At 48.9% G+C, this 17278-nt stretch overlaps 2 protein-coding genes across 7 annotated transcripts in view; one reads left to right on the top strand and one right to left on the bottom strand.

Annotated features, from left to right (window-relative positions):
- Window positions 1-310, bottom strand: part of KTN1 (kinectin 1) — an 84090-nt gene extending 83780 nt beyond the window's left edge. For all 6 annotated transcript variants that reach the window (XM_069950380.1, XM_069950383.1, XM_069950382.1 and 3 more), the window contains exon 1: window positions 201-310. The gene's annotated coding sequence lies outside the window, so the exon portion shown is untranslated. The remainder of the gene's footprint in view (window positions 1-200) is intronic.
- The window catches only part of TBPL2 (TATA-box binding protein like 2), a 41603-nt gene that overhangs the window by 6515 nt on the left and 17810 nt on the right, over window positions 1-17278 (top strand). The window lies entirely within an intron of this gene.

Below are 17278 nucleotides of genomic sequence, written 5' to 3'. Positions count from 1 at the left end.
ATCACACATGGCTCCCAGCCGCGCAGCTCAATCTCAGCCCGGCCGCCGCCTCCTCCCCCCGCAGAGGTTACACCATCCCCGGAGCAGGAGATGAGAGCGGCGCCGTGCCCTCCTCCTCCGCCCGCAGCACAGGCCGCACACGGCTCCGGGCAGGAGGCCGCTCCTATAGCCGGCACGTAGCGCCCCCACCCCCGGCTCACCTGTCCCGGGCCGCCGCCGCTGCTCACACTCCCACCGGCCTTCTGAGCGCTGGATGCGGCCGGTCCCCCCGATCACATTCAGATCCCAGCACGGGAGGAGGAGGAGGGAGAGGAGGGGGAGGGCGGCAGGGAGAGGCCGGGGAGGGGCCGCCACACGTCCGCCGCTACGTGCACCCGCTGCCGCCCCCTTAACCGAGTCACCGCCGGACTGTACGGACTACCGGAGGGAATATAGGAAACTACACAGAGCTCAGTGTACCGGATATATAGGAGGCTCCATAGAGCTGTATGTACCGGATATATAGGAGGCTCCATAGAGCTGTATGTACTGGATACATAGGATGGAATATAGGAGGCTCCATAGAGCTCTATGTACTGGATATATAGGAGGCTCCATAGAGCTGTATGTACTGGATATATAGGAGGCTCCATAGAGCTGTATGTACTGGATATATAGGAGGCAGGGCCGTATTTGTCACTAGGCACCCGTGGTCCGGTGCCTAGGGCGGCGCCCTGGGGGGGGCGGCACCCGCAGGGAACACTTTTTTTATTATTAAAAAAAAAAAAAAAAAAAACGTCCGTAGGCACCGGCCCACGGGTGCCTAGTCCGCGCCGGGGGGGGGGGAAGGTGTGACGGAGCGGCCGGGAGCAGGCTGGTGGGTAGGCTGGTTCCCTCCCCCCATGCAGCGCCGAGGTCCGGGGTGCGATGCAGGGGGTGAGCTTCCGGCACACACAGTCTGACAGAGGCCGGAAGCTCCCAGCTGCAGCCCCGCGGTCCCGGATCTTCTCTCCTGCTCGGCGGCGCTCACGTGATGTGACGTCATCGCCTAGCAGGAGAGAAGATCCAGGAACGCGGGGCTGCAGCTGGGAGCTTCCGGCCTCTGTCAGACTGTGTGTGCCGGAAGCTCAACACCAGCCCTGCACCCCGGACCTCGGACCTCGGCGCTGCATGGGGGGAGGGAACCAGCCTACCCACCAGCCTGCTCCCGGCCGCCCCGTCTCCCCCCAGCCCCACAGCGTCTGCCCGCCCCCCTGGCCCCCCTGCATCCTCAGCCTCTCCCCTGCCCCCCCAGCCTCTCACCTGCCCCTCAGCCTCTCAGCTGCTCCCCAGCCTCCCAGCCCATCCCCCTGACCCACAGCTTCTCCCTCTGACCCCCAGCCTCTCCCCCTGAATCCCAGCTTCTTCCCTGCCCCCCTACCGCTCCCCCTGACCCCCAGCCTCTCCCACTGAGCCCCAGCCCCCCCTGAACCCCAGCTTCTTCCCTGCCCCCCTACCGCTCCCCCTGACCCCCAGCCTCTCCCCCTGACCCCCAGCCTCTCCCCCTGAGCCCCAGCTTCTCCCCTGCCCCCCAGCTGCTCTCCCTTTCCCCCAGCTGCTCTCCCTTTCCCCCAGCTGCTCTCCCTTTCCCCCAGCTGCTCTCCCTTTCCCCCAGCTGCTCTCCCTTTCCCCCAGCTGCCTCCCTTCCCCAGTCACCCCCAGTTGCCTCCCTTCCTCAGTCCCCCACCAGCTGCCTCCCTTGCCCTGTCACCCCTAGCTGCCTCCCTTCCCCAGTCCCCCTGTCGCCCCAGCTGCCTCCCTTTCCCAGCCCCCCCCAGCTGCCTCCCTTTCCCAGCCCCCCCCAGCTGCCTCCCTTCCCCAGTCACCCCCAGCTGCCCCTGCAGACAAGTTGTGGTCGGAGAAGTCTTCATGATGCTGCGCCAGATGGAGAAGAAAGCAAAAAGTTAGCGACGGCAATCGGAGAAGACGTCACCTGTGAGTCATTAGTAACTGCACTGTAATCACTTCTATAGTGTACAGAGCCTGTGTACCATTGGGGTCTAAATGGGTCAGTGTATTGTTTGCGGTAGTGTACTGACACAGCCCCGCGGACACTACAGTACACTAGTGCAAACTTTTAAACTAGGACCCAACTACAAGAGCTGCAGGCACTACAACTCCCAGCATATCCTGAGGGCTCCAGACTGTCAGTACTTGCTGTGAGTTGTAGTGCCTACAGCTGTTGTAGTTGGGTCCTAGGTGCATTATACACTGTATTCTTTGTGGCATATAAGAATACATAGATCTGTGGGGGCTCAGTGCAGGGAAGTGACCCCAGAACATCACTAATAGGGGATAGAACAAAAACATCTCCCCCTATCCCTATTAGTGATGTTCTGGGGTCACTTCCCTGCACTGAGCCCCCACAGATCTATGTATTCTGATCTCCCACAACGCCTCCAGGACCCAACTACAACAGCTGCAGGCACTACAACTCCCAGAACAGTGTGCAGCCCTCAGGATATGCTGGGAGTTGTAGTGCCTGCAGCTGTTGTAGTTGGGTCCTATACACTGTATGCTTTGTAGCATATAAGAATACATAGATCTGTGGGGGCTCAGTGCAGGGAAGTGACCCCAGAACATCACTAATAGGGGATAGGGGGAGATGTTTTTGTTCTGTCCCCTATTAGTGATGTTCTGGGGTCACTTCCCTGCACTGAGCCCCCACAGATCTATGTATACTTATATGCCACAAAGCATCCAGTGTATGATGCACCTAGGACCCAACTACAACAGCTGCAGGCACTACAACTCCCAGCATATCCTGAGGGCTGCACACTGTTCTGGGAGTTGTAGTGCCTGCAGCTGTTGTAGTTGGGTCCTGGAGGCGTTGTGGGAGATCAGAATACATAGATCTGTGGGGGCTCAGTGCAGGGACGTGACCCCAGAACATCACTAATAAGATATAGGGGGAGATGTTTTGTTCTATCCCCTATTAGTGATGTTCTGGGGTCACTTCCCTGCACTGAGCCCCCACAGATCTCTTTATTCTTATATGCCACAAAGCATTCAGTGTATAGGACCCAACTACTACAGCTGCAGGCACTACAACTCCCAGCATGTACTGACAGTCTGCAGCCCTCAGGATATGCTGGGAGTTGTAGTACAGTAGTACAATCCTATGATAACTGCCGCTGTAGACAGATGTATTACTGGACCTTCAGGGCTGATGTCACCCACAGATTGCAGCCACAGGAGCCTCTGCACACAGTGATTTATTACAGGGTTGTCCTCTCAGAGACTACAACTCCCAGCATACCCTAAGAGCTGTATAAATGGAGGGTGTTCTGAAATTTGTCACAGATACAGATGAATTCAGGAAAGGAGCGGGGTCAGCATGTCGTGTCTCACTGGTTGTATATTGGTGGCTCCAGGTACCCCAGTCCAACACTGGACAGAACCAGTCCCCCGGCCTCCTTCCTTCCTCCATCACGTCTGTTTGATGAGAACAGCGGGCATCAAGCAGAGCGGCACCCAAGTGCCAGGGTATATACCATGCATGTACAGTAACGGCGGGGGGGGGGGGGGCGCCTCTGCGTGCAAAGTGCCTAGGGCAGCATGAACTCTAAATACAGGCCTGATAGGAGGCTCCATAGAGCTGTATGTACCGGATACATAGGAGGCTCCATAGAGCTCAGTGTACCGGAGGGAATATAGGAGGCTCCATAGAGCTGTATGTACTGGATATATAGGAGGCTCCATAGAGCTGTATGTACTGGATATATAGGAGGCTCCATAGAGCTGTATGTACTGGATATATAGGAGGCTCCATAGAGCTGTATGTACTGGATATATAGGAGGCTCCATAGAGCTTCATGTACTGGATACATAGGATGGAATATAGGAGGCTCCATAGAGCTGTATGTACTGGATATATAGGAGGCTCCATAGAGCTGTATGTACTGGATATATAGGAGGCTCCATAGAGCTGTATGTACTGGATATATAGGAGGCTCCATAGAGCTTCATGTACTGGATACATAGGATGGAATATAGGAGGCTCCATAGAGCTGTATGTACTGGATATATAGGAGGCTCCATAGAGCTGTATGTACTGGATATATAGGAGGCTCCATAGAGCTGTATGTACTGGATATATAGGAGGCTCCATAGAGCTGTATGTACTGGATATATAGGAGGCTCCACAGAGCTGTATGTACTGGATATATAGGAGGCTCCATAGAGCTGTATGTACTGGATATATAGGAGGCTCCATAGAGCTGTATGTACTGGATATATAGGAGGCTCCATAGAGCTGTATGTACTGGATATATAGGAGGCTCCATAGAGCTGTATGTACTGAATATATATAGGAGGCTCCACAGAGCTGTATGTACTGGATATATAGGAGGCTCCATAGAGCTGTATGTACTGGATATATAGGAGGCTCCATAGAGCTGTATGTACTGGATATATAGGAGGCTCCACAGAGCTGTATGTACTGGATATATATAGGAGGCTCAATAGAGCTGTATGTACTGGATATATAGGAGGCTCCATAGAGCTGTATGTACTTGATATATAGGAGGCTCCATAGAGCTGTATGTACTGGATATATAGGAGGCTCCATAGAGCTGTATGTACTGGATATATAGGAGGCTCCATAGAGCTTCATGTACTGGATACATAGGATGGAATATAGAAGGCTCCATAGAGCTTCATGTACTGGATACATAGGATGGAATATAGGAGGCTCCATAGAGCTGTATGTACTGGATATATAGGAGGCTCCATAGAGCTGTATGTACTGGATATATAGGAGGCTCCATAGAGCTGTATGTACTGGATATATAGGAGGCTCCATAGAGCTGTATGTACTGGATATATAGGAGGCTCCATAGAGCTGTATGTACTGGATATATAGGAGGCTCCATAGAGCTGTATGTACTGGATACATGGGAGGCCACATAGAGCTCTGGATACATAGGATGGATGAGAATGTGATTAGGGGATGGAGCTATAGAGAGAGATCCATGAGCAAAATAAAGTACTGAGGATTCTACAAATCATTGTCTAGGTTATGGTGCCTTTACACAGATTTTACAGATTTATTAAGCCAAAGTCAGGAATGGGTTCGAAAAGAGGAGAAATCTCAGTCTTTTCTTTGTGACCTGTTGTCTGTTTATAGTCTGTTCCTGGCTTTGGCTTCAAAAATCTGTCAGATAAATCTCACTGTGTTAAAGCACCCTTACCAACCACCACTAAAAGCAGTGGTCTAACTGGTGTATATGTTGCAGTGAAATGATAGAATCCAGGGATTTGATAAAATCCCGTGAAATAATGGAATGAACCCTGTTCCCTTTCAGGGAAATGACGGAGTGAACGATCGAGGAGTCGCCCGGCTCTATGTTTGGCGGCAGAGGCGGATTGGGGGAGCAGAGCGGCACACCTCCTTGGCAGGCATATGGAGGCGGGGGCAGAAAGGAACTCCCAGCAAGCATGGCGGCGGAGGGGGGAGCAGAGCTGCACACCTCCCCGGCAGGCATATGGCGGCGGGAGCAGAGCCGCACACCTCCCCGGCAGACATATGGCGGTGGTGTGGAAGGTGGAGCACAGCGGACGTTCCAGGGGAGCAGGAGGCATGTCGCGGGGCAGACGGGACCAGAGGCGGACAGGGAGCAGAGCAGCACAACTCCCGGCAGGCATATGGTGGCGGGGACAGACGGTAGCGGAGCGGACCGGCTGGGGGAGCAGGAGGCGTGTAGCAGGGGAAACTAGCGGAACGTGGAGCAGAGCGGACAGGCTGGGGGAGCAGAGAGACACTACAGTAAGCGAATTCTATGTCGCAGGGGGAAATGATAGAGTTCATTCCATCATTTCCCGGAAAAGGGATCAGTGATTTGATCAATTCCCTAGGGAAATGATGGAACAACACGGTCATTCCATCATTTCCCAGGATTTTTATGAAATCCTTGATTCTATCATTTCACTGCAACATATATACATCTTGGGAATTGTGTAGGCAAGGCTGCGTGAATGATCATTCCATTATTCAGGTAGTGCAGCCCATGAGTTTTAGACATGTCAGCTGATGAATGAGCAGGTGCTGATCACAGGCCTCATTAGGGGGCACTCGCATGGTCTGTATATATGGATAGTGTTTTAAGGAATAGATTTCGGATTTCCCAGCATCACCATTCATAATGATGCCGGGAGCTCCGGAACTCTGTGAGTTTTCTCAGTCCTCAGCAGATCGCTCTTTATTACACAGAGAGATAGCTGCCTGGTTTGGCAAATAATGCCTCCGTGTAATAGGGCCTTAACCTCTTAAGGACCCATGATGTACCGGCACCTCATGGATCCCTGTCACTTAAGGACCCATGACGTACGGGTACGCCGGCCCTTTAATGGGGCGCCGCGGCCGGGTCCTGATCGGAGGAGATAGCCTGCTATAATACATAGCAGGCCATCTATCCCTGTCGGCACGGGAGTGGTTAACACCCCCCCCCGTGCCGACGATCACTGCTATTGGCTGATCAGTTCGGATCAGCCAATAACAGTAATCTACAGCTTTTCGGGTCATTGGTAACCCGATGACCCGGTAAGCAATGGCGGTCGGTGCTGTCCGAGACAGCACCGACCGCCATTACTGTTAAAAGTAATGGTGGTCACGGTGCCACATCCCAATCGCTGTGATCGGCTGGTCGGGACCGGCCGGCCGATCACGGCAATATTAGTCTAAAAAGTGTAAAAATACCTGCTCTGATCACCTCAGCTATGTAGCTGAGGTGTTCAGAGCAGGTATTAGCCCATACTCACCTGATCCCGACTTCCGGATCGGTGTCTTCCGGGTCCCACAGTGTCTTCTTCCGGGCGGCTGTGTTCGGCTTTTTCCGGCTCCCGTCGTTTGTCTTCGGTTTTTTGCCTTCTACTGCCCCCTAGTGGCTGATAAATGTATATAATACACTTATCAGTAACTATAGGGTTGAAGACAGTTGTTTTTTTTTTCATTTTCCGCACCCTACCGCCGCTGAGTGCTGATCAGCATCGTACGAAAGTGCCCCGCTGATCAGCAACTCCTCCTTTTTGGCGTAGGTGCTTTTTTTCCCCCCTATATCCTACCGCCACTTTCTGCTGATAAGTGCCGCACATAAGTGCGGCATTTATCAGCAACTCCTTTGTTGGCGTAGGCTTTTTTTCTTACTGTTAAATAAAAAACTCAAAAAACACTACATTACACTACACGAAATAAAGTTTTACACTACACCAGTACACATTTACATACCCCATATACTAGTCCCCGTATAAAGATGGCCCCCAGGGTGTTTTCGGTGGCGGACGCATATGCTATTATTGCCTCTGACACCGAAACAGCCAGTGAGGATGAATGGGGGGATCCTTTTTCCCTCCATCCTCATCCTCATCATCCAATGACGTATCTGGGGGTAGCTTAGCGTCTTTTCCGCCAGTACCGTCCCAATAAGAGATCACGGTATGGCGTGAAATTCTCCAAACTCTGTGAGAGTACCTCAGGGTACACTTACAGATATAGGGTACGTGCACACTGCGGAATGGCGAAGGATAACCCTTTGTGCATTCCACAGCTGGCACCCGCCGGCGGACTGATGCAGGCGCGCATCTCCGCCCATGTCATAGACTCCATTCTATGCACGGGCGGATTCCATCGTCCATCCAAAGAATGAACACGTTCTCCCATCCTCGGAGTTAGTGGGGAGATCATTCGGGAACTGATCTTCCCACTGCTGGAAAGGTTACCACCTGTACGGGGATAATTCTTATACCAGCACCCCCTCTTCCGGTCCCTCGCTGCCCGAGCTACTGTAGCTTGCGGCACAATCCGAAAATATCAGAAGCAGCAATAGGTCCCTAATATTTAGCAGCCATGGAGCGGACCCAGCGCTTCTGGATATGAAGGACCCCGTATCTCCCCCGTGCAACATTTTCCAGGCGACGTCCCCCACACTGGAAAATAGGAGACCCCCAGAAGAAGTGCAGAGTGTGGCGTAACAGGGGGATCAGGAAGGACGCCATTTTCCAGTGTGACACCTGTCCTGATCACCCCGGCCTCTGCATACTGGATCGCTTCAAGGCGTACTAAACGTCATTGGAGTTCTACATTATCTAAATTCCTTCCCTTATTCCTATTTCAGGGGTCACGTTGATCCAGGGATTATTCTGATCGCCATTATGGAGTCGGGAAGGAATCTAACAAGGGGGGCAGCGGGGATATGGCCCCCTGGTGACGGCCACATTTGGGACGTGAAAATGAAAAAAATTGTATTTTTTATTTTCACACCACATATTCTACATATTTGCCTGTTACCAGTGGGGTCCATATGCTTACTGCACCCCTTGTTAGATTCCCTATGGGGTGTAATTTCCAGAATGGGGTCACTTGTGGGGGGTTTCTACTGTCCTGGCAGCACAGGAGCTTTGTAATTGCGACATGGCCTCAATCCTCCATTCCAGCCTCTAAATGGCGCTCTGTCCCTTTGGTGACTTGCCCTGTGCCCATATGGCACATTATGTCCACATGTGGGGTATTTTCGTACTCAGGGGAAATTACCCTACACGTTTTGCGTTTATTTTCTTTTTTAACCCCTTGTGGAAATGAAAAAAAATCAAGGCTAGACCAACATTTAGTGTAATTTTTTTTTTAATTTTTACTCTAAATCATTGATCTTGTCTTGATTTTTTCATTTTCACAAGGGGTTAAAAGATAAAAAAACACAAAATGTGTAGAGCAATTTCCCCTGAGTACGGAAATACCCCTCATGTGGACATAAAGCGCCATGCGGTTGCAGGGTAAGCCTCCAAAGGGAAGGAGCGCCATTTGTTTTTTTGAGGCTGGATTTCGCTGGAATGGATTTCGAGGGGCCATGTTGCATTTAAAAGGCCCCTGTGTTGCCAAGACAGTTGAAACCCCCCACAAGTGACCCCATTATGGAAACTACACCCCTCAGGGAATGTAACAAGGGGTGTAGTGAGCATATGGACCCCACTGGTGACGGGCACAAATGTGGAACAATGTGGCGTGAAAATGAAATATTACATTTTTTACACTATAATGTTGGTCTAGCCATGAATTTATCATTTTCACAAGGGGTTAAAAGAGAAAAAAAAAACACAAAATGTGTAGAGCAATTTCCCCCGAGTCCGTAAATACCCTACATGTGGACATAAAGCGCCATATGGGTGCAGGGCAAGCGCCTCAAGGGAAGGAGCGCCATTTGGATTTTGGAGGTTGGATTTGGCTAGAACGGATGATCACGTCATGTCGCATTTACAAAGCCGTCGTGCTGCCAAAACACTGGAAACCCCCCACAAGTGACCCCATTCTGGAAACTACACCCCTTAAGGAATTTAACAAGGGGTGCAGTGAGGATATGGACCCCTTGATGACTGGCACATTTGTGCCATGAAAGTGAAAAAATGAAAATTTTCACTTTCACGTCACATTTTTCCACATTTGTGCCCGTCACCAGTGGGGTCCATATCCTCACTGCACCCCTTGTTAGGTTCCTTGAGGGGTGTAGTTTCCAGAATGGGGTCACTTGTGGGGGGTTTCCAGTGTTTTGGCAGCACGAGGGCTCTGTAAATGCGACGTGGCCCTTGAAATCCATTCCAGTGAAATCCAGCTTCCAAAAGCCAATTGGCGCTCCTTCTGCACTACACGTTTTGTGTTTTTTTTTCCTTTTATCCCTTTGTGAAAATGAAAAATTGAAGGCTAGAACAACGTTTTAGTGTAAAAAATACTTTTGTCTTTTTTCACGCCATATTGTTCATAAAATCTGTGAAGCACCTGTGGGGTCCAAATGTCCCCGCACCCCTTGTTACATTCCTTGAGTTGTGTAGTTTTCTAAATAGTGTCCCTTTAGGGGTGTTTTAGGTTTTGGCACCCCAGAGCCTCTGCCAACCTGAAGTGGTACGTTCAAAAATGACCAAATGTAACGGAGCCATTGAAATTCACTAGGCGCTCCCTTATATCTGAGGCTTGTGGTTGCGTCAAATAGCGCAATAGGGCCACATATGGAGTATTTCTATAAACTGCAGAAACGGGGCAATAAATATTGGGATGCATTTCTGTGCTAATAGGTTTATAATTATTAAAAATATTGGATTACAATAAAATCTCTGCACAGAAAATTTAAATTTTCTAATTTCTTACACACTTAGCTTTTATTTCTGTGACTCCCCTAAAGGGTTAAAACACTTTCTGGATGTGCTTTTGCAGAGTGTGGGGGGTGCAGTTTCTGAAATGGGGTGCTTTGTGGGGCTTTCTAACATACAGGCCCCTCAAATACACTTTAAACCTGAACAGGTCCCTAAAAATATCTGATTTTGAAATTTTACAGAAAATTTGGAAATTTGCTGCTAATGTTTTACGCTTTCTATTGTCTAAAAAAAATTAAATATAGTTTAATAAATGCCGCCAACATAAAGTAGACATGTTGCTAATGCTATTTAATATATAATTTATGTGGCATAACCATTTTCTGTATAAGCAGAAAAGTTTTAAAGTTGGAAAAATGCATTTTTTCACAATTTTTCAAGTTATTTTGTTTTTTTTCATAAAGATTCGTTATGAGTATCGACTCCAATTTACAAGAAATGTAAAGTACAATATGTCACGAGAAAACAGTCTCAGAATCAGCCGGATAGGTAAAAGCATCCCGAAGTTATTAATGAATAAATTGACACAGGTCATATTCATACAATAGTTATACAACTTTGTAATGTATGTTATGTCTGTGAATCGCCCCGTTCCCCGTGTCCCACCACCCCCACCCGTGTACCCGGAAGTGTTGGTGCATTATACATTACCTGATCCGTGTCGAGGGCCGTCCGCCATCTTGTGCCAAACGTCATCTTCGGACGGACGGACGAGTCGCTGCCGCCCGTCCCCCCTCCGCCACTTCACAACTGTGCTCAGCAGCGATTGGCTGAGCACAGTTATGCGCAGCCAATCGCGGCTGAGTGGCTGATGACCCGGCCGCGTCATCAGCTGCTCAGCCGCGATTGGCTGAGCACAGTTATGCTCAGCCAATCGCGGCTGAGCATCGGATGACGCTGCAGAGGGCGGACGGCATTCGGGACAGTCGGAGCTGTTCTCCGGCCGCCTGAAGAAGACGTCACTCGCTGAAGATCGAAGAAGGGTGTCGGCACGTGACAGGTGAGTATAGCGCACCACACTTCCGGGTAAACGGGTGGGGGGGGTGGGACACGGGGAAGGGGGCCATTCACAGACATAACATACATTACAAAGTTGTATAACTTTGTAATGTGTGTTAGTCTGTGAATAATTCTTTACCGCCGCCCTACCCCTTTAAGGCCATTTCAGGCCCGGTCCTTAAGGGGTTAAAGTGTCACTGTCGTAAAAAAAATTTTTGCAGAAATCAATAGTCCAGGCAATTTTGAGAAACTTTGTAATTGGGTTTATTAGCCAAATCTGCCCTTATCTGCATGTAAAAAGCCTTTCCCAGGTCCCCCCTCCTCTCCTTTCTGCTGTCCACTCCTCAGAATCAGAAAATCTCTACAGTTTTTTCATCTCTTTCATCATTCGGATCCTGTCTGGTCTATGAAGAGGGGAGGGGGGAGGGGGAAGGAGTGAGATTAGCGGGCAGCTGAGAGCCGAGAACAAAGGATTGCTCAGCGGGGGAGCTATTCAGAGCCCTAATTAGAGGTCAGAGAGGTCAGTGCTGACTGTCAGAGGAGAGAGCCGATGATGTGAATGTAAATTAACTCTTTGTTGTCCTGTTTTTGCTGCCTTTACTTTCTCTCTCAATAGGAAAACCTTGAAGACAGGGGGGAGAGCTTCAAACTGCTTTTTCATGATAGAAATGCATTTTCGGCTAATAAACCCGATTACAAAGTTTCTTAAAATCGCCTGTACTATTGATTTCTGCAATAAACATTTTAACGACAGTCACACTTTAAGTATCTAGATGCCCCAGTCGGTGCCTGACATGATTACCGTATTTTTCGCTTTATAAGACGCACTTTTTTTCCTCCCAAAGTGGGAGGAAAATCTAAGTGCGTCTTATAAAGCGAAGACGGCTCCCAAGCAGTGCAGAGCACCGCATGGAAGCCGTCCCGCCCGCCCCCTGTATTGCCGCTCACTATGCATATGCATAGTGAGCGGCTCTGAGCGATCCCCTCCGCCCGCCCAGCCTGCCCTTCCATCGCCGCTCAGCTGAGCTGATCAGAAGCCCGGGAAAGTGCAATGAGCAGCACTTTCCTGGGCTCCTGATCGGCTGTCAGCTGAGCGAGCGGGCGGAGGTGGTCCCGGAACTCACCTGTCTGGCGGCCCCAGCAGCTCCTGTCTCCCGTCGGCCGTGCGCACTTCCGACATCCTCCGGGCACAGGCAGCGGGGTACAGAGACTGCCTGTGTCCTGGATGTGTTCTGCAGCCTCTATCATTCATGATAGAGGTTGCAGGACACTTCCGGCACAGGCAGCGTCTCTGTACCCCGCTGCCTGTGCCCGGAGGATGTCGGAAGTGTGCGCGGCCGACGGGAGACAGGAGCTGCTGGGGCCGCCGGACAGGTGAGTTACTGGTTTGTTGTTTTAGGGGGGGAAATGGCTGCTATGGGGGGCACAGGGTACTAAGGGGGTCACTGGCTACTATGGGGGCACTGGCTACTATGGGGGTCACTGTCTACTATGGGGGTCACTGGCTACTATGGGGGTCACTGGCTACTATGGGGGGATTGGCTATTATGAGGGGCACTGGCTACTATGGGGGGATTGGCTACTATGGGGGGCACTGGCTACTATGTGGGGCACTTTATGGGGGATTGGCTACTATGTGGGCACTATATGCTATCTCCAAACTGTGACAATGAGCAAAATATTTTTTTTTTCTATTTTTCTCCCCTAAAATCAGGGGTGCGTCTTATCAAAAGGTGCGTCCTATAAAGCGAAAAATACGGTAACTACTACTGCCTGGTACAAAGTTCAATGCAATACTATAGAATTATGAACTGTAAAAGCTAGTGGGACAAAACAGTGTTAACAAAAGGCCAAACAAGTCAATTAGACAGAACTGAGTGATCAGTCTATTGGTGCGTTTACACAGGCAGATTTATCTGACAGATTTTTTTAAGCCAAAGCCAGGAACAGACCATAAACAGGGAACGGGTCATAAAGAAAAGACTGAGATTTCTCCTCTTTTCAAATCCATTCCTGGTTTTGGCTTCCAAAATGTGCCAGATAAATCTGCCTGTGTAAATGCACCATAATAAAGATGATCACTTGTTTCTTCATCTGCTGATCACTGGCTATATTACACAGGGCAAAATCAGTCTGTTAGTTAATTTAAAAAAAAAAAAAAACTTTTTAAAAGTATAACCCACTAATAAAAACTTGCATCATTCCTGTTTTATAGTTTTATTTTTTTTTATTTTTTTTAATAAAACAACCACACTCCCAAAAAAATTAATATTTACCATATCGCCATGTCCACACTATTTTGAGGGAAAAAAAGAAAAAAAAACATTGTGGAAACATAGTCTTTTTTTATTTATTTATTTTTTTTAAAGAATTGAAACAATAGGTATATCATTGTGGTATATTTGAAATCCTGCTGACACCTAGAATAAGATAAAGAACATTTTATAACCATATGGTGAGGTCAGGAAAAAAAAAAAAATATTATTATTATTATTTATTTATTTATTTTACAATTTCCAACAACAAACAGACAGCGATGAAGATAAATCATAAACAAAAAAAAAACCTAAATTTTCTAGGAGAGGAAGGGGTTAATTAATAAAGCATTGGTCTCTATGCTCCATTAGGTCAGAGACTGCTGTGCTGATGTGAGAACCTTGCCTGAAAGTTACTTTTTCTTTCAAGCAGTTTCCATTGTTAAAGGTGAGAATAAACTTGAATGGCTGCAGACTGCAAACATCCCGACTTTACACCATTGTAGTAAGAGCCTCCTCACATGTGTACAACCATTTACTTTTCACATTGAAGGTGTCACTAGTAGTGTTTGATCAGCTGTACATCTGTGTATAATGTGGAACACAGCCAGGGGAGGTGAAATGTTCTGCTGATTAACAAGTATAAAAAGGTCAAACTAATGCTGCGTTTACACGGAACGATTATCGTGTACGATAACGATTGAATTCGAACTATAATCGTACGTGTAAACGCAGCGAACGATCGAACAACGAGCGAGAAATCGTTCGTTTTGATCTTTGAACATGTTCTCAAATCGTCGTTGGTCGTTCACAAAAAATTCGCCGATCGTTCCGTGTAAACAGTCGTTCACCGATTTAACCTATGTGCGAGATAGGCTTAAGCGATCGCAGAACGATCGTAAAACGATTTTTCCGTACGATATATCGTTCCGTCTAAATGCTGATCATTATAAAAAAAAAATCGTTACTTCGAAAACGTTAATTATACGATTGGGCGAATTATCGCTCTGTGTAAACGCAGCATAAAGGGAACCTATTCCGTTGATCATATTACCTGATTTATAGGCATCATGTTCTGGAGCAATTACACAATTACATTATCCTGTGCTTAGAAGCCCAGTGGGAGGTCCTACTAACATTTGGCAGCCTTCTCTGGGCAAGTCAGCACACAAAGATATCTGTTAGTCTCTGATTAGGACCGCCCACTGGACTCCTAAGCTCAGAAAGATTAGGAAGCACTCCATTTTTTTATTGCTCCATCTGCTAGGCTGGTATACTTACCATTGATGATCAGTTTCCTGCGGTGCTGATTCATTTCAGCGCTCTCATAGAAATGCATTGAAGACCCTGACTTCCGGCCTCTAAAAGCCGTGGAGAAAGGAGAGGGGTCAGAAGAAATGTGACATCAGAACCTGAATGGCACAATAGCACCGTAATGAAACCACGCAGTGGGAAACCAACCATCTATGGTATGTATACATGCTTCTTTAAAGGAGAAGTCGTCGTTTTGAAAATACAGGGGCAAGGGGGAATTTGATAAGTATGAACTTAAAGAAGACCTGTCACCCCCAGTGCCGGGGGACAGGCTCCTGACCCCCTGCTATAGCACCTTATACTTACCAGATCGCGCCGTGTCCCGCTTCTTCATTTGGTCCGGTGACGGAGATTTCAGCGCCCGAAGCCCGGCGCAAGCTCCTGAGATGAGTCCAACTCTCATAGAGAATGACTGGTGAGTCCGACGCTTCGGCTTTGGGCGCTGAAATCTCTGTCACTGGACCGAATCAAGAAGCGGGACCCGGCGCTATCAGGTAAGTATAAGGAGCTCTAGCGGGGGGTCAGGAGCCTGTCACCCCGGCAACGGGGGTGACAGGTTTCTTTTAACTCTCCCATGGCTGTGGTGAGCGGCAGGACCAGCCTTGGGATCCCCGCCGGGATCTCCATTACTGCACACATCATGACCCGGCTAATGGACGTGCCGCTCAGCCAGTCAGTAACTGGGACAGGACACCGCTCTATTCAATGATTGGCTAAGCTGCCAGTCCATCAGCCAGGACCTTCCAGTGAGGGTCCAGAGGTCTATTCCGCGGCTCACCAGGGGCACAGGGAGAGGTTTCAAAACGGGAGGACTTCTCAATTAAGGGTACGTTCACACATGCCCTATCCGCAGCAGAATTCTCGCTGAGAATTTGCAGCGAGACCCGCTGCGGATCCTGTACTGTAAAGCTAAATGGGTCCCATACATGCAGCGGATCCACTGCGTGTATGGAACCCGGCCCCTTTAACCCGCCCGCAGCCCCTTTAACCCCCCAGCCGCCTGCCCGCAGCCCCGGCCCCGAGCATACATTACCTGCTCGGCGCCGTGGCTGTGTGCGACGATCCCGACTCCCCGTCACACACAGCCACAGCGCCGAGCAGGTAATGTATGCTCGGGGCTGCGGCTGGGGGGGTTAAAGGAGCCAGGGCTGCGGACAGCCGGTGGCATGGGGGGGTTAAAGGGGCCTGAGCCCATAAACGCAGTGGGTCCGCTGAGTGTATGGGACCCAGTCAGCTTCACAGTACAGGATCCGCAGCAGGTCTCGCTGCGAATTTGAGCGAGAAATCCGCTGCGGATCCAGTATGTGTGAATGTACCGTAAAAGAGAAGAATACACGTTATACTGAATCTTTTTCTACTAAAATATATATCAAACTTGGCCGGTTCCCTTTAAGCTACAAGCTATAACAGTTTATAATATTGGAGCCGCATCATAGACTGGTGCTGTGAACGGGAACTGGGTGGCATTTAAAAAAAAGGGCTGTGGCATCGGCATCCCCACACCAGCAGCGGTATATTCATGTAATAAACAAAAAAGCAATGTATTGGTGGTACATTTGTTTTAAGGCTAACCCTCACGTCTGTAGAATTCCGTCCGTACATCTTTGGAAAGTTCACGCTAATGTACTGACACAGCCAAGCGGCTGTGTCAGTACACTAGTGCAAACTTTTAAAAAGTATCGGAGCTCCCTACGTGCTGGGAGCTCCAAAGGTCCAGTCTGCAGAACACCATCCGCGTACTATTGGAATTCTACGGACGTGTGCATTAGCCCTTACTGATACGGCAAATAACAGCCATTATTTCAAAACAACGACTATTGTTTTAAAGTAACAGCAATTATTTGCCATTAAATGGCGACCATTCACTCAATGTCAACAGTGTGCGAACATAGCCTTTCTGTGTTTTCGATCCACTCCTGATTTTGGTTGCTAAATACTAATCAAAATACTCAGTAAAAATACTGGGTGGGAACATAGCCCTAAGTGGTTATCTGGAGACCAGGAAATGTCCTCTTCTTCTTTCTGCCCGATACTTCCCCAGACGAGAGGGGGATGGGTGCATGTTGCGGGTGCTACAGGCATTGCATGGAGATGAAACCATGCTCACACGCATTGGCCAATAGCTACCCGATGTCGCTGCGACATCGGTAATCTGCGTCTATGACCGACATTAAAAAATGTGATAAAAAAAAAAAGTTAAATATGTGACTATGCTCTGAAATTCAACCTAGTATTACAAACATACCGTACTCAATACACTTAACATATGTGCAGGTATACGTTCCTTGTCTAAGCAACAGCATATAAGATGTGATAGGGACCCACGTGATCCACAACGCTCCTCATACATTAAGAAGAAAAGGATGCGGCCCATTGCCGAGGCTTAAAGGGGTTATCCGGCGAAAAAAAATTATTCACAGAATAACACACATTACAAAGTTATACAACTTTGTAATGTATGTTATGTCTGTGAATGGCCCCCTTCCCCGTGTTTCCCCCCACCCACGCTAGACCCGGAAGTGTGGTGCATTATACTCACCGCATGTCGTGTCGTCCAC

Source organism: Dendropsophus ebraccatus, chromosome 13, assembly GCF_027789765.1.
Source record: "Dendropsophus ebraccatus isolate aDenEbr1 chromosome 13, aDenEbr1.pat, whole genome shotgun sequence".
Taxonomy (NCBI): Eukaryota; Metazoa; Chordata; class Amphibia; order Anura; family Hylidae; genus Dendropsophus; species Dendropsophus ebraccatus.
The sequence above is the reverse complement of the archived record's forward strand: the minus strand, read 5'-3'. Positions and strand labels throughout refer to the sequence as shown.